Genomic DNA, 17,965 nt, shown 5'->3' on the forward strand with positions numbered 1-17,965 from the left:
TGACAGAGCGAGACTCTGCCTCAAAAAAAAAATATATATATATAATTAGACAAAAAGGGTATAATCTAATGATAACAGATGGTGTGGGGAAACCAAGCAAGGCTTGTCTGTCTAGATTCTTCTTGGCTTCTCTGTGCAACATTTCTTGATTCTGGGTGTGGGTCAGGGCTGTCTCTGGAAAGGGGTCTTAAGACCCACATAATTTCTTTATGGCCAGTTTTTACACAAAGGCAAAGGGGAAGGTTATAGTAATATTTTTAGGTTTCACGACTGGCTTTAGGTTCTGGTTTCTTTAGCGTTCTGGTTTCTAGGACTAGCCCCACGGGAGAATGGTATTGAGAGGTAGGCGGGCAGGTGAAGGTCAAAGAAAAATGTTTGCTTCTGAGGGCTTCATTTAGGGGTATTGTTTCCTAAGCCGCACGAAAACCTTGGTGATGAAGGATAATGTTAGCCTCTCTGATTAATGGAGGAACTGAAAAAGCATTTCTCCCAGGAAAGAGGAAAAACGTATAAGTAAACCATGCCTATCCTTTTCATTTTCTTGGTTCTGTGATCTTCTGATAACTTATTTTGTGTTTTAGGAGTTTAGGTGGTTTGTGTTGCTTTTGAGGGCATAATCAATATGTTGTGGTACAGCAGCACAAAGAATTGATGAGCAATTGCCATCAACGACTAAAAGAGAGGAAGATGTATGAATAGCCTGACAGCAACTCTGCAGACCTTTCTTTCACCTTGTGACCACAGTAAACCTGCACTCTCCTTGTAGATAGTGACTGCTATATGAACAGTGACTGGAGAAAACTTTGTGGCTCAATGTGATGCTTTGTTCAGACATCCTTATACTCTACCTGGCTCCACAAAGCCGGGCTTTTAGAGATCATCCTGCCGGTGTGTGGAAATAGCTGTGCTGTGGACATGGCTTATGATGGGCTTTTACCTGAGTCTTTGAAAGAACAGATAAATTTAAAAAATAATAATGATGAAGAGAAGGGAAATTTAGGAATATTCAGGAGCTGCAGGCTACATTTTTATTCCTTCAGTGATGTAAGGTCCTCTACATCTTCAGTGAGAACACATGGACACAGGGAGGGGAACATCACACACCAGGGCCTGTCGGGGGATGGGGGATGGGGGATGGTGGGAGGGATAGCATTAGGAGAAATACCTAATGTAGATGACGGGTTGATGGGTGTAGCAAACCACCACGGCACATGTATACCTATGTAACCAACCTTCACGTTCTACATATGTACCCCAGAACTTAAAGTATAATAAAAAAAAAACTTTTTAAAAAAAAGGCAGGCAAAAAACTAAAATGTTTAACTTCTTCCTTTCTTCCTTCTACCAGTGAGGCCACTCTATATTATAAGATTGCATTTCATTATCTGTTGCCTCAGGATGGCATCATTTGTATATTTCTTTGGGCTCCTTGTAATCAGAGCAAAGGGATCATTTCTTCTGCAGGGAAAGCCCCATGCAAGCTCTGCCCTGGATTGGGCATTGAATCAAGAAGAGGTTCGGGTGTCAGGGAGCACTGGGAGATTTGAAAGAGAACAAGAGCAGTGGTGGGTTTGGAAAGTGGTGAAGGGATTAAAAAAAGGAGGTCCAGAGAGAGAGAGATTGAAAGACGGAGGGGGACAAGGGATGGAGAAAGGAATTAGGGCAGAGATGATAGGGAAAGGTGTTTAGTCTTGATGATTCAGTATGCTTCTGTTCATCACATGTCTTCCCATGTCAATAGGAACTTTCTAAAAGTCAGTGCTGTCTTGTTAAGTAGTGAGCTTTTGGTAGCTCATAGCATCCAAGCAGAGAAGGAAGATCTCATTAGTCAGGAGGGCAGAAGACCGGGTCTCTCTACTGACAGCAAAGTTAGATTAGATGGTTTAAAAGTTCCCTCTCACCCTAACTCTAAGCCCCTCTCAATGCACTCTTATAAAAGTGTGTGCGTGTGTGTGTGCCTTCTAAAATAAGTAGCAACTGAACACTAGAGCTACTGAAGATAAAGTTTGCGTCTTCATTACTTGCCAGTTATACCCGAAGTCAATCTTAACTTTGTCTTTGCTTTTTAATGAGTTCAAAATAAAGATTGTTGGGTTTTGTCAGCAGTGTTTTTGTCCCTTAACTGGATGAAATACCAACCTTTTCAGTGACCAGAAAGCAGGTAATGTAGAAAAGAAACATAAAACAATCATAATTGATGGACATCAGAATAAATCTCCTATTACAGAAAGTTGAAAGAACTTAGACTTATTTTTATATATTGCAAGATTCAAAGCCTTTCAGCTTGTTAAAAAGAGTGCAGAATACAGGTTGCCAAAATAGTCCTCAGCTTATCAAAGACCAGTTGACATCTTGTCATTTTTTGGTTCACTTTTATCTTTAATATAGGAGAGGGAGATAGAGAACATGAAAGTGTAATTTTTAGCTAAGTATTGGCTCTTCCTATTGACATTGACAGGGTGTTCTTGTGCATTCACTAACATCAAAATAGCTTATTTTGCTTTATAGTGAATACAGAGGGAATCCATAATTCTCTATTGCAGGAATGAGGAGTGCGTGGAAGGAAGGGTGGGAGACACCAGAACTGGTCTACTCAAGTGGAACTCTTCTGTGAAATGGGTCACAAACACAGCCATTAATGCCCCCACCCCTGGCCCCTGACTCAGCCCTCTGTACTATTAGAATGGCACGTCTATTTTCTTTGCCTCTCTCTCTCACCCTCTCACTCCTCACCCCTCACCCCTCACCCGTAAGGTCCTTAAGGGCAGAGACTCTCTTAAGAATGAGGCCACGTTTCTGAATTGTCAGTATTAGCACAGTGCATCATAACAAGTGTTAGATGCCCACAAAGTATTTTAAATGGGATGAAACACGTTTTTCTTCTCTTGCCTAATGCCACCAGTGGCTGCAGGTAGAAAGCAAGGAACTAAGTAAGTTCATTTACTTCCCAAGGATCTCTTCCACCCTAGCCCTGGGTGTGCTTGACTTCAAGTCACAGACTATCACTGCAGACCGAGAGTGCCTCTTCGGTGCCATTTGTCTTTTGCAAACTTGATGGCTCTTTTTGTTTGTTGGTGTGTGAGTTAAGCATTGGCGAAGAAAATAATACACAACCGAGTCACCAGTGTTCTACTCCCAGAAGTTTTCTTATCCAGAAAAACATAAAATGGAGGGATGAAGTCGATCATGTCTGGGTGTTCTCTGTATTCTACTGTTCTGTCATTCTCCAGTTGTCCTCTGTAATTTGTGAAACTTGGGATAGTATCTACCTCTGCTTCATAATTGGAAGAACTTTAAGTAAATGCAGACCCCCCCGGGGGTGGTGCTGGTTAGTGCTCAGTTGTGTCTTAGGAAAATTGAACTATGGATAAATAACTTGCCTTGAGGTGGAATAGTCCAAGAATACACAGCTCTCTTTCTCATTGCCATAAGAGATGGTTGAGATTCAGGGCTAATGTAAAATATCCAAATAATACAGAAAAATGCAGAGGAAGCGACGAACATCTTTAACATGGCAACTCCTCTGACTTCACAAAACCTCTCTCTTCCTGACAGATAACCACTGTCAATAGTTTTATGTGATTCCATTGAATATTTGTTTATTTATAAACAGATGCACATTTTAGTGGCTTTACAATATTCCATAGAATGACTGTATTGTAGGAATCCTCTGTTGATAGATTAATTTTCCCGTTTTTTTCACAAATAATGCTGCAATGACCATCCTTGTTGTTATATCTTTATGCACATGTGTAAACACTTCTGTAAAATTAAGTATTGGAAGTGGAATTTCTGAGTCAAAATATGTACATTTAAAATTATTATAAAAACTGCCAAATTGCCATCTAAGCAAGCTCTGCCAGTTTGCATTTTTAACCCCAATGCCTATTTCCCCAACGTCCACCCATTACAGTTCTCAATATTTTGAATTGTTTCCAAAGTCACGTGCAAAAAAGATGTGCTTACTTGGAAGACATACATTTTTCACTATTAAAGTTTTCCTTTCTCTATTCCTTTGAATATTGACAGTCCTACATTCTCAGTATTCTTTCATTGAGGAACTTTGATCTGATGGATGCTGGCTTTTCTGGATTGATTCTCTGGTTCTCTTGAGTTTTATCCTTTATCCTTTACTCTTGAGTTTTATGTTAGGACTATTGAAAGAGAAACTGAGGCACATTAAATATGAAAGAGTTTATTTGAGCAAACAGTGGTGACACAGGAGATAGAAATTATTTTAGGTAGATAGTGAGGGCGAAAGAGTTCTCAGCAGAGCTTCCTTTCTAACAAAAAGCAACCCAATAAATTAATTCTCTTCTAACAAAGAGCATCCCGAAAGATGGAGCTGGAAACACAAATAAGGAAGCTGGAAGCTTGCACGGGAGGAAGCCTGCAGCTACACCAATGGAAAAGGGCTACTTGGGGCCAGGCATGTTCACCATGGGGCTCCACCTTCCCTTTGTTGTTAGCACGTGTGCAGTAAGAAAGAAATGGGTAACATGGAGAAGCTCAGGCAGAGAACCCACCTGCATAATAAAAGATTAGGGTGGGAGCTGTCAGAGATTCATGCCTGATGCAGATGGCACACCTGGTCCTAACTGGTTTGTCATGCCCTATGTAGATCAGACACCACGTCTTCACTAGCTCATCTATAAAAGCCTGCGTTTCACTGCAGATTGGCAACTCATTTTTCCAGGACCCCTTTCTGTAACAGAGAGCTATTTTCTTTCTTTTGCCTATTAAATTTTCACTCCTGACCTTACTCTTTGTGTGTCCACATCCTTGATCTCTATGGCTGTGAGACAGTGAACCTCAAATGTCACCCCAGACATTGAGGCAGCTTTATTGGTTCATGAATTGGGCAGTTCCAGAATGCAGGTGGTTTGGGGCTCTGATGAAGGGGAATGGAGAAGGCTTTTATAGGGTGAATACGGGAGCAAGGGAAAGAAAATATTTGGTTGGTTGCAGTGGAGCAGTAGGCTTAGTTGAATCATTCCAACAAAATCCCTCCTTAGAGGTTAGTTGGCCATTTCTGACTGAATAAGCTCAAGTTTGTTTGTTTGTTTATTTTTTAACTGTCTACAATGAGTTGAGTTTCAGTTTGCTGATGTAGGCAGTGGAATTGCCTCAGTCTAATGGCCTTCCAATTAATTATTTTAACAGGACTTTGTCCTTTTTGCTTTGCATTCTGGAAGAATTCCTTTGATTCAATCAAGAACATAAATTTACTTTCAACTTGTATCCATTTGATATTCGGCCCATCCACTGAGGTTTATAATTCCTAAGATCTCTAACTGGTAATCTTTTCATAATAATCTCTTCTGATGTTTCACCAGGGCAACTTCTCTCATTCTCCTGAGAACTTGACTCTTATTTTCAAGGGTTCACCTGTGACCTCTGTTGGCTTTATTTTCTCCAGAGTTTGCTTTTACTGCTGGGTTCAGTATCTCTTTCATGATTTTGGCTTTTCTCAAATTTTTGGAGATTTTTAGTTACCTGCCCACCTGTATGTTTGTGTATTCCTATTTGCATGTCTCTGGATGAGGGTTGAGCACAGGACTTTGTCTCCAGGTTTCATACAAGAGACTGAGTATGCTGCTGAGATGTGAGACATTCACGTGCTAGTAGTGCCCTTCTGGGAGTTCTCACTCTCTGAGGAAATTGCCCTATTCATAGCTGTGAATTGCCCTATTCATTTGAATGTGTGAGTTAAAACATGTCTGTTTTGTGCTGCTCAACAGAGAGGGCAGAAGGAGCGGGTAGGAGGAGAGGGATGACTGGCCCATCAGCTCCGTATACAGTTTCCCAGTTCATCATTGCACCAGTCATTCCAGGGCTCTTTCCATTTCTGACTCTCTGTTGCCTCTAGACTTAGAGCTCTGCTTACATTACAGCAGTTTGAATTTTCCTGTGTGTGTCTGAGGACTCTGATCTGCTTGGTCACTCTAATTTCCACTAAATCTTTAAAATTTCTTGTCCATAGGTGGTACTCCTTCTAGTTGTCAACATTCATTATAAAATTATTATTATAATACTGCATCTGTTCTTCATTTATAAGAATTTTTTATAAGATGGGGAGTAGAGTAGGCCTCTGTGCTCAGTTAACATCTTCATTCAAATTTAATTTCCACTCTGGGTTCCGCTATTTTAAAAAAGATGCCCTCCATACCACATATTACTTTCTTTTGTATGCTAATATGGGCTCAGAGTGTTTTACGTTTTGCATGTGTAATTTTGCAAATCAATATGTTTCTGTTATGGGAATCAATGGAAGTTTATAAGTAGTAAAATAAATAAATAACCAGAGTGGTAAAACAGAAATTATTGATTTATTAGCCTCTGCTGTTTTTTTTAATTTGTTCACTTCTTCATCATTCATTTGACAAATATTTATTGAACATGTCTGCCAGGCATTATGGATCTAGGCAAGATCCTAGAACTCAAGGAGCTCAATTTAGTGAAAAAGACTAAAGGTAGAAAATGAACTAGTGCATACCCAATGCTGAATTTATTACCAGAAAAGCAAGTGTGGGTTTTGCCACTAAAAGTAATGGCAATAAATTACCAATTACAAATGGTAATTTATTAATAGCAAATGGTAATGGTAATTTGTTACCATTATTTTTAATGGCAAAACCTGCAATCACTTTTGCACCAGTGTAAATACAATTCCTTGAAAAAGATTGACTCATCTAGTTCGCTGCAGAAATCATTTTCATTACTGGTCCAGTAAAAATAATGAGAATTTCCTAAAACAAAAACATCCTTTAGTGCCGTTGAGATCACTTTAGTTAGGCATGGGAAAATAAGAAAACTGTGTAACTGATGATTGATCTTTCAATTAAAGGCAAGTTGAGGTAGACAGAGACCTTTTGCAATTTTTATAAATAATTTGAAGAGGAAATGGAAAATTTCTCTTCCCTGTTGAGATCATGATCTTTGCAGACCCCCATATTCCTCTTTCCACAGAGAAGACATTAAATACACATCTGCTAAATAAATGAATGTAGAGGCATGGTTTCTTCAATAGTGTATCATAAAACAGTAGGACAAGAAACATATTTAAGTCTTTGTCTGCTTCTTGTATCAATATAATGCTGACCTCATAGAATGAATTGGGAAGCTTTTTTCATTTTTATTTTGTGGGATATCTTGAATAGAATTGGCATTATTTATTTCTCAAATGTTTGACAGAACTCACTAGTGATGCCACCTAAACTTGGAGTTTTTACTGCAGGAAGGTTTTTAACTAAAAATTTATTTACTTTAATTGATATAAGGGTATTTGGGTTATCTATCTTTTTTGAGTGACCTTTAGTAATTTTTCTTTTTTGACTGGTGGCAGTAGAATTTATTTGAACGTGTCTTAATTATGGGCCCGGGGGGCTTGCCCATAGTATGCTTGATATATAAAACCTAAACATTCTGCCAATTTTTCTTGAGTAATGATACCAGGAAGTCGACAGTCAGGTGAATGTTATACACACGCTTATTGTCTGTAACATTTACATGGCCAACAGCCACAGCCAGACACAGCACCTTCATCATCTGGAACTTGATTGTGGACTTCACCTCATCCACTTCATTTTCATTGTGTAACAGCAGGGAAGGGAACGTGTCAGCCTTATGTAGGCCTGGGACTAGGATTTACGGGATCTGCTTGATCAGAGATTCTGATGCCAAAAGGGCATCCTACTTCTTGGCCAGTTTCTTGACCAGTTTCTTATTCTGGTTGAGTTTTTTCAGCACCTCAATGTCCATGTGTGGGATATCCACAGCCTTGGACTCGTTACAGTGCTGCCGTTTCCCCAGGACACACACAGAGAACTTGGAGCGGGGAGTGGACTTAAGCCTGATGGTGCCCAAGAAGCATTTGTCCTTCTGGGGGTCATAGTTCATCAAACTTACCTGCAACTCCAGTCTCCAAAACCTTGGGGCACTTGCACTGGTCCCCGTGCAGGGCCTTCCTGCACCACCTCATACAGGGTGTCCTGAGAGACTTGACTGCTCGTGGCTCCTCATGCCATGGTAATTGGAAAAGGAGCTTTAGTAATTTTATCTTACAAAAAGTTGTTCATTTTATCTACACTGATAAATTTCTTATCATGAATTTGTTCTTAGCATCCCCTTATTTTTTGTTTTGTGTAGGATCTGCTTTGATGTGCTGTTTCTCATAGAGATATTTGGAATTTGTATCTTCTCTTTTTTTTCCTCTTATCTGTATTGCTAAAAGTTGATCCATTTTACTGACAGCTTCAAAGAATCAGACTTCAGATTCTCTGGTGTTTGTGTGCACGGTTTTGTTTTCGTTTTCTCTTTTATTGAATTCTGCTCATTATTATTTCTATTTCCTTGTCTACTTGAGTTTAATTTGTTCTTTTTCCTTTTTACATTTTTAAAGTATACATTTATCATTTAAAGCCTTTCTCTTCTCTCTTCTTTTTTCTTTCTTTTCTTTTTTGAGAAAGAGTCTTGCTCTGTCCACCAGGCTGCAGTGCAGTGGCACGATCTTGGCTCACTGCAACCTCCGCCTCCTGGGTTTAAGCGATTCTCATGCCTCAACCTCCCAAGTGATTGGGATTACAGGTGCATGCCACCATGCTCAGCTAATTTTGTATTTTTAGTAGAGATGGGGCTTTACCATGTTGGCCAGGCTGTTCTCAAACTCCTGGCCTCAAGTGATCTGCCCACCTAGGCATCCCAAAGTGCTGGGATTACAGATGTGAGCCACTGCTCCTGGCTTTCTAAAATTGTTTTAACTTGATTGAGACTTGTTTTACAGCCTAGAATAAGATCCATTTTGGTAAATGTTCTATGTGCTCTTAAATAAAGGAATTCTGCTATTTACTTAGTGGAGTGCTCCATAAATATCAGTTCAGTGAAGCTGGTTGATAGTATTTTCTATTTCTTCTATGTACATATTGAAATGTTATTTACTTGTTCTATCCACTAATGAGAAAGGGGTTTCAAAGTCACTAAATAATTGAAGACTTTTAAATTTATCTTCAAGTTCTGTTAGCTTTTGCTTTAGGTATTTTGAAGCTCTCTTATTAGGTGCATAAAAGTTTAGTTCTGTTCTGTCCTTTTGATGAATTTACCCCTTTACCATTGTAAAATTACTTTATTACATCTTTCTCAAATTTTGATACTTTTGGCCATCATATTTTTCAAATATTTTTTCTGTCTCTTCCTCTCCTTCAGAGGCTGCAAGAACATATATATTAGATTTTTTGTGTCGTCGCTGATACTCTGTTCAATCAACTGTTTTTTATTTGTCTTTTCGTGGAGTTCATTAATCTTTTCATATGTTGTGTCTAATTTGCTATTAATCCCATTCAGTGTATTTATCATTTCTAGAGTTTAAATGTGTATCTTTTTTTATATCCTTTAAAGTCTCTCTGTAGCATACTTAGCTTCTCAAACATATAGAATATAGTTACAGTATAGTTACAGTATTTAATATCTGTGTCTACTAATCTGTGTCATTTCTGAGTTGACTTCAATTGCTTAATTATTTTTCTCACTGTGGATCATAGTTTCCTGTTTCTTGGCATGTCTGCTAGAAATTACTAGATGCCAGAGGCTGTGAATTTGATTTTATTCTGTGCTGGATATTATCATATTTTTAAAAATATTCTTTAGTTTTGTTATGAGGTATAGTTACTACTCACTGGTGAACAGTTTGGGTTTTTTGAGGCTTTTTTTTTTTTTAAAGAGACAGGGCCTCACCATGTTGCCCAAGCTGGAGTGCAGTGGCTGTTCGCAGGCTACCATGCCCAAATTTGAGGCTTGCTTTTTATGATTTTTTTTTTTCTTTAAGGAGAGACCAAAGCAGCCATGAGTCTAGGGCTAATTGTTTTCTGTTTTACTTTCCAGACAATACCTTTCTAATTACTCTACTTCTAATGTATTACAAGATATGTGTCCGCTCTGAGTGGAACGCCAACTCTTTATGGCCTTGTGCATGGGTTGGCGATTATTCCACCTGCTCCTTCCAGGCAGGTGTGTCCCAGGTGACAGGTAGCTCCTCACAGCTGTGTGCCAATCAGCACTCAGCTAAAGACTCAAGGAGACCTGAAGATCTTCACTGCTTTTCCATGAGGATTTTTCTCTCTCTGGTATTCTGCCCTGTCAACTCTAGCCTTTCTAAAATCCCAACTCTTTCTCCTCAACTTGGGGGTTTTGATGGACTGTTTCGAGGTCCTGCTTTTCTGTGCCATGGCAAGGAAGCTCACTCAGTGTGGGTCTGTCCTCAGCAGGATGCTCTGGGCTGGATGTACATTTGCAGGTTACTGGTATGTACAGCGAGGGATGCCTTGGGAGTAAATTAAAGTACCTCAGAAAAGGGATACAGAGTAAGAAGAGAAAATCCTAAGACAGAGCCCTAAGGAACATGGAAATATATGTAGGAAGTGAAGTGCTAACTCTGTTATAAGGATTTTAGAGAAATGCCCCTAAGCCATTTGTAGTCTAGACTTTCTGATGTGATTCCAGAGTGTAGTCATTATCCAGAAATTTGATAAGTCACCAGATGAGATTACTCTGGATCTACTGGGTGACCTGCTTCCTTTGGGAACATCACTAGGGGCTCAAGATAACAGCGCATCTAGAATCATAGGAAAGGCCTACAGGGCCAGGAATACCATATCTCTACAGACGAAGGCAATGTTCAACCTTAGTTTCTATACTAATGGACCACCATGGAAAGTTAACAAAAACTGATAATAATAACAATAACTATAGTGCAAATTAAGTTAGAAAATGAAGAAATCAAAAAGAAATGAAAAAGGGAAAAGTCTGCATCTATAAAACAGACAAAGAGATTTTGGATTTCTAGACCTAAATTAAATACCCAGACTGTCTCCTACTGTTTGGTTCACCTTGGACAGCTTAATAGCCAAATGTCTTTGAGTCCCAGTTTGCATATTTTTCGTGTAGGGAATAATTCTACTAGAACTTTCAACTTTGTAGATTTTAAGAACTGTACACATAAAAAGTATTATTTTTAAGACTTGACCATGACTTTGTTTTAAAAAATTGTCATGGTAAATACATGAAAAATAATGTGAATAATTTTAATTTTTAGATAACTTTTGCACATTTACATTTTTTACCTCTAGGGTCATAGGTTCCTAAAGGTAAATTCCTTTTTTTCTCCTGTTTAAAATGTTTTTATAAAAAATAAAATTGAGATGAGGTTTCAGTATGTTGACCATAGTAGCCTTGAACTCTGGGCCTCAAGCAATTCTCCCACCTTGGCCTCCCAAAGTGCTAGGACTACAGGCATGAGCCACTGCACCCGGCCTAGGTGCAAATTCCTTTTAAGAGCTTGTTCAATGATATAAAAGCCCAGCTTGAAAATTTCAAGTTTAACACTTTTTCTAATTAGAGATAATATATCTCTATTTCTGTATTTGAGTTAAAACATATTTGTTAAGGATATGACATTCAAATATTTTGAATGTTAGCATTTTTTAATATTTACTTCTTGACCAAGAAAGCAATTCTTTTCATATGCATGTTAACTGCTGTGAAAGTACAGATTGGCTGATGCTATATAATAACATTTTAAATTTTGTCTTGTGAAGTTTAGATTATAAACATGTTTATGGATTCTCCTTAAAACTTGCTTCCCTTGATTAAATTCAATAAAAACAGAAAAGGGTAGTTCAAATTGATTTCTGGAATTGCCTGTTAAGGATTTGAAAATTAATGTCTCTTAGTTCCCTGGAGTTTGATATCATTTATGCGGCTCTTATTCTATCATTTGAACATAAGCTTTCACTTTTGATGAGGTGGAAATTAAATGAGACTAAGGAAAGTAGTGGCATGACCTTATATTGTTATAGGACATTGTTCCGAGGAGATATTTAAAAATGAATATCAGAGTCTGAATTTGTCTTCTTTGGCAAATGAAAATGGAAACAACTAGCTAACTGCTTCTTTTAATGGAATTTAATAATACAAAATTAAACTAACAGAAGTTAAAATAAATTTGTGAGAAGTTAAAATAAATTTATGGAATTTAGTAATATAAAATTAAACTAATAGAAGTTAAAATAAATTTCTTTTAATGGAATTTAATATAAAATTAAACTAATAGAAGTTAAAATAAATTTGTGAGAGTTATCAAAGTACTTCCAAGAGCATACAAAGTAGCTAGAGTTCTTACTTATCTATTGCCATTTATTATAGCATTCAGAATAATGAGAAACAAATCAATGATATTGTATTTGTTAGGATTCATTCATTGAATGCTCATTATTTACCTGGTATGGCATTTTTAAGCTGCTCTCTTCAGAATTGTTATTGAGATAACTAACTATATTTTCCTGGGTTAGAGTATCTTCTGGACTAGATTAATGTGAATATTATTACATTACTTTAAACCTTGCTAAAAGCTTCTTTTTGATGGTTTCCATTTATAATGTCTAGGGAAACTGGATAAAATGAAAAAAAGTTTAATCACTTTTTTCTGTTGTAAAATGAGTGGCTTCTTGAAAGTTTTTTAGGGTAAAGGAGACGATGATATGTCCACGTATTAGAATATTATGCAAAAATTTAGAACTATGCTATGAAAGAACATTTAAGGACACTAACATACCATCGAGTGCAAAAACCAGAATATAAACCTTAATTACAGCATGATACGAATTTATCAGATTATTAGATAGGCAGGTGGAATATAGGAAAGAACAAGAATGAAATATAAATGGCAGTTAGGTCTCAGTAGGATTATGAGTGATTTTCTTTTTACATTTTGAGGCTTTTTTTCAACATAGTTAAAAGCAAACATTTTCTGATTTTAGAAATAATATCATTAAAATAAATAAAAACTGACAGCCAGGAGAAAACATTTTTGAAATTTAAAAATATTACTTAAAATTATTTTTAAAGCCACCACAAAGAAAATAAATTACAAAATTTATATGTTTTTCATTAGATTATATTTATCATGATCCTTTTAATGTTTGAAAATGAACTACTAAAGGCAGGTAAATTTGAAGGATGAACATGTACTAAGCAGGATTTATTTTAGTTGATACTTTAGGGCCCAGGTTCAAAAGTGTGGCCCAGGGATCAGCAGCAGGAACATCTCTTGAAAACTTGTTACAAGTACATCCTTGGGGCCCAGCAATGTATGTTTGTACAAGTGATTTTGATCCATGCTTAAATTTGGGAAACATTGCTTTAGGGTTTTGCGTTAAGAGACTGAGCTAGAACAATTCCTCAAAAATTTTATTCTAGAAAATTTCCATCTAACATTTGCCTTCTCTCTTTGTCTTATTTCTTCCTATTTCTGTCTCTCTGCCTCTCTGTTACAGTTTTTGTTGAATGTTTATATATTTGCCTTGTTTCTCCAAAAATATTTGAGGCATGTAAATACAAGTGTTAAAAATGCAACAATATACTAACAATAGCAAAGACTCACTTACTGCTATCTATCTTCTATGTATTGTTTTAAGTACTTTTATATATAGTATCTCATTTAACTTTATTAATAATAAGTCTATGAAGCTGTTATTAACATCCCCATTTTACAGGCAAGAAACCTGAAGCATATGGCTAAATAACTTGCTAAGAGCATACATCCAATAAATGGCAGAATTCAAGCAATCTTATTTTGCAGCCTGAGCCCTCAAACAGTCCACTGTGCGTTTCTTGAAAGTAAAATTAGTGAAGTGACAATGGCAAGTTGGCCCCCGTCTTCATTCCCTCCAACAGAAAGATCAACTAGTAACTATCCACAGACAAAAATATGTTGGTGAAACTCTACAATGTAGGAATAAACCTGAGTCAATGCTTTTCTTCATTTCCATGGAACTAAATTTCCCCATTGAAAGCTAAAAGAAACAGTCTTGCTTTGACCATGCCATCCTTCCCTCTTCCCCAAGTTGGCACAGCACCACACAGGATTCCCCAGTGCTCATGCTTTCTATAGTCGGAAAAGAGATGTGAGGAGGTAGACATCTGACTTCTCTGATACATCCCAGGAAGCCTACTCCACTCGCACTTCACAGGGAATAGGAAACAGGAGGGTATGGCACAGCCAGATCACCTGGGGTCAGGCTGAAACAAAGCAAGAAAGCAGAGCCCATGGAGACCAGTGGGTAGATCTTGATGAAAGCTCAGTGTACCTGCCAGCAGTGCTTGATCAGACATATCAGGTAATAGCATAGGTTACCTGCAAAGTCAAGCCGGTCACTCCCAGAAGAGGTGGGAGGGACTACTAGGCTTGAATCCGTGGATAGCCAGCCTCTATGTCCAGCCTTTGACCCTACCCCTAGGAGCTGCTCAGGGAATGAGAAAACCCTTTCCCCACCCACTGGCAGTGAGTTTCCGCAACAAGTAGACACTAGATCTGCCATAAACTGAAGCTTAATGTTTCACACAGCCCCAAAGCCTATCCCCTAGACCTCACATAGCGAGAAAGACAATCACTGCAGCAAATTTTGACAATAAGCAGGTATTTGTTTTGCCACAATCGAATATAATATACTGAGCATAGCATTTGGTCCATTCATCACAATCCACTTAACTTTAGCTACACACTTCACTTTTCAAGGAACACATCAATTGAACATTAAAGGATGGAAAAAGATATTCCACACAAAAGGAAACCAAATGAGAACAAGGGTAGTGATAGCTACACTAGACAAAATAGACTTCAAGTCAAAAAGTATTTAAAAAAAGACAAAAGAAGGGCATTATATAATGATAAAGGGGTCAATTTATCAATAGGATATAACAATTATAAGTATATATGCACCTAACAGTGTAGCACCTGAATCTATAAAGGAAATATTAAAGTATCTGAAGGGAAAGGCATATTTCAATTCAATAAAAGTAGAGGATTTTAATACACCACTTTCAATATTGGATAGACATAAAATCAATAAGAATATATTGGACTTATTTCAGGCTAAATGGACCTAGCAGACATGTACAAAACATTCCAAACCAACAACAGCCAAATACACATTCTTGTCAAGAGCACACAGAACATTTTCCAGAATAAACCATATATTAGGTCACAAGGCAAGTCTAAGCAAATTTAAGAAGATTGAAATCATATCTAGTATTTTTCTGATCACAATGGGTTAAGACTAAAAATCGGTTAACAGTAAGAATTTCAGAAAACTCACTGAAATTAAACAACATGCTCCTGAATATCCAATCAATCAATGAACAAAATAAAAGGGAAATTAATAAAATCTTGAGACAAATGAAAATGGAAACACAACATACCAAAAGTTAGAAATGCAGCAAAAGAAGTTCTAAGAGGTGAGTCTGTAGCAATAAATGCCCATATCAAAAAGAAAAAATATTTCAAATAATGTTACACCTTAAGAAAACATAAAAAGAACAAACTAAGCCCAATGTTAGCAAAAGAAAATAAATAATAAGAATTATCACAGAAATAAATGAAATAGAAACTAGAAACTAGAAAACTGATTAAAAAAAGATCAATAAAACTATAAAACTAAGAGTAGTTATTTGAAAAGTTAAACAAATTTGACAGACCTTAAGCTAGACTAAGAAAAAAGAGAATAAAAGAGAGAAAAGACTCAAATAAATAAATTCAAAAATAAAAGTGGAGACATTACAACTGATACCACAGAAACACAATCATAAGAAACTATTATGAACTATTATATGCCAACAAATCGGATGCTCTAGAAGAAATAGAAATAAATTTCTAGACACATATAACCTATCAAGACTGAATGACAAAGAAATACAAAATCTGAGCAGATCAATAACAAGTGAGTAGATTGAATCAGTAATAAAAAATCTCTCATCAAGAAAAGCCCAATGTCTGATGGCTTCACTGCTGAATGCTGCCAAACGTTTAAAGAACTATTACCAATTCCCCACTGACTTTTCTAAAAAATCAAAGAGGAAAGAATACTTACAAAGTCTTTCTACAAAGTCAGCGTTACCCCCTCTACCAAAGCCAGACAAGAACATCACAAGTAAAGAAAACTACAGACCAATATCCTTGATAAATATAGATGCAAATATTCTCAAAAAACTACTCACAAAATTCAACAACACATGAAAAGGATCATTTACCATGATCAAATAGGATCTATCCCTGGTATACAAGGATATATCCACATTGAGAAATTATTAAATGTGATACTCCACATAGACAAAAAATAAGAAGTCATCATCATCACATTACATGCAGAAAAAACACTTCACAAAATTTAACATCCTTTCATGATTTTAAAAAAAACACTCAAATTGACCACACATCTGTGGCCAATTTATTTTTGACAAAGGTACTAAGAATACACAATGGAAAAAGAGCACTGTCTTTAATAAATGGTATTGGGAAAACTGGATATTCATATGCAAAAGAAAGAAACTGGACCTTATCTCACACTATATACAAAAATCAACTCAAAATGGATGAAAGAAACATAAAACCTGAAAGTGTGAAACTACTAAAACAGGGGAAGAGCTACATGACATTGGCCTGGATGATAACTTTTTTAGATTTCACCTCAAAAGCACAGGCAACAAAGGCAAAAATAAACAAATGGGATTACATTCAAATAAAAATCTTCTTTAAAACAAAGGAACTAACAGAGTGAAGATACAACCTAGGGATTAGGAGAAAATATTTGCAAGCCATACATCTGATAGAAAACTAATCAACTATATAAGAAACTCAACTCTATAGGAAGAAAAACAAGTAATCTGAGTAAGAAAGAAGTAAAGGACTTTCATAGATATTTCTTTAGAAAAGACATACAAATGGGTAACAGATACGTAAAAAAAGTTCGGTATCACTAATCATTAGGGAGATGCCAATTAAAACCACAATGAGACGTTACCTTTCATGTGTTAGAATGGCTATCATGAAAAGGACAAAAGACTAGCATTGGCAAGGACTGGAGGAACGGGAACTTACGCACTATTGGAAGAAATGTCAATTAGTGTATCCATTATAGAAAACTGTATGGAGATTCCTCAAAAAACTAAAACTAGATTTTCCATATGATCTAGCAATTCTACCTTTGGGTATTTACCCAAAGATTTTAAATCAGTATATTGAAGAGACGTCTGCACTCCCGTGTTTATTGCAACACTATTCATAATAGCCAAGCTGTGGGATTAACCTAAGTGCCCATCAACAGATGAATGGTGTTTTGAAAATGTGGAATGTATTTACAACGAAATAGTATTCAACCTGAAAAAAGAAAGTTTGTCATTTGCGCCAACATGGATAGAACTGGAGAACACATGCTAAGTGATAAGCCAAACATAAAAAGGCAGATACCACATGTTCTCACTTATACACGGAATATAAAACAATTGAAGTCATAGAAGTAGAGAGTAGAATGGTGGTTACCAGAGGCTGGTGGGTAGAGGGGATGAGGAGATGATAAGCAAAGGGGTACAAAGCCTAAGATTGGAGGAATAAGTCGGTTTCTTTTTGAGATCTGTTGCATAGCATGGTGAATATAGATAATACTTGAGTACTGTACATTATATCATTAAGAGAGTATATCTCCAATGTTCTCATCACAAAAATGTCAAATATTTAAGGCAATGGACAGTTTTATAGCTTAATTTATGATTCTACCTATATTTTTAAAATATCACTTTGTACCTTTTAAAACTATAATTTGTCAAAATATAAACTTTAAACAAAATCGACGAGGAATAAGGGATGGATGAAAAATAAAATGGCAAGATGAATACACATCTCTTCTGCAAGTTTTATATAGTTGCTAAATGTGGCCCATGAATTTGCCTGTAGCACCAGCAGAAAGTAAAAAAGGATGAAATACAAAATTTATAATCACCAAAATATGGACTCAAACCAGTTTTCAAAAAGGTCACAAATGAGTTTTGAGAGAACCATTTTATGTGTCTCTGCATTCTCAGAAGTATGCTGTATTAGTCCGTTCTCATGCTGCTAATAAAGACACACCCAAGCCTGGGTAAT

The 17,965-nt window shown here is 36.7% G+C and overlaps 1 protein-coding gene and 1 pseudogene across 3 annotated transcripts in view; one reads left to right on the forward strand and one right to left on the reverse strand.

Moving 5' to 3' along the window:
* LOC105474663 (phospholipase D family member 5) overlaps positions 1-17,965 on the forward strand; it is a 418,259-nt gene that overhangs the window by 134,220 nt on the left and 266,074 nt on the right. The window lies entirely within an intron of this gene.
* On the reverse strand, positions 7,315-14,163 carry LOC139357028 (large ribosomal subunit protein uL1 pseudogene; annotated as a pseudogene).

This window comes from Macaca nemestrina, chromosome 1 (genome assembly GCF_043159975.1).
Source record: "Macaca nemestrina isolate mMacNem1 chromosome 1, mMacNem.hap1, whole genome shotgun sequence".
NCBI classification, from domain to species: domain Eukaryota; kingdom Metazoa; phylum Chordata; class Mammalia; order Primates; family Cercopithecidae; genus Macaca; species Macaca nemestrina.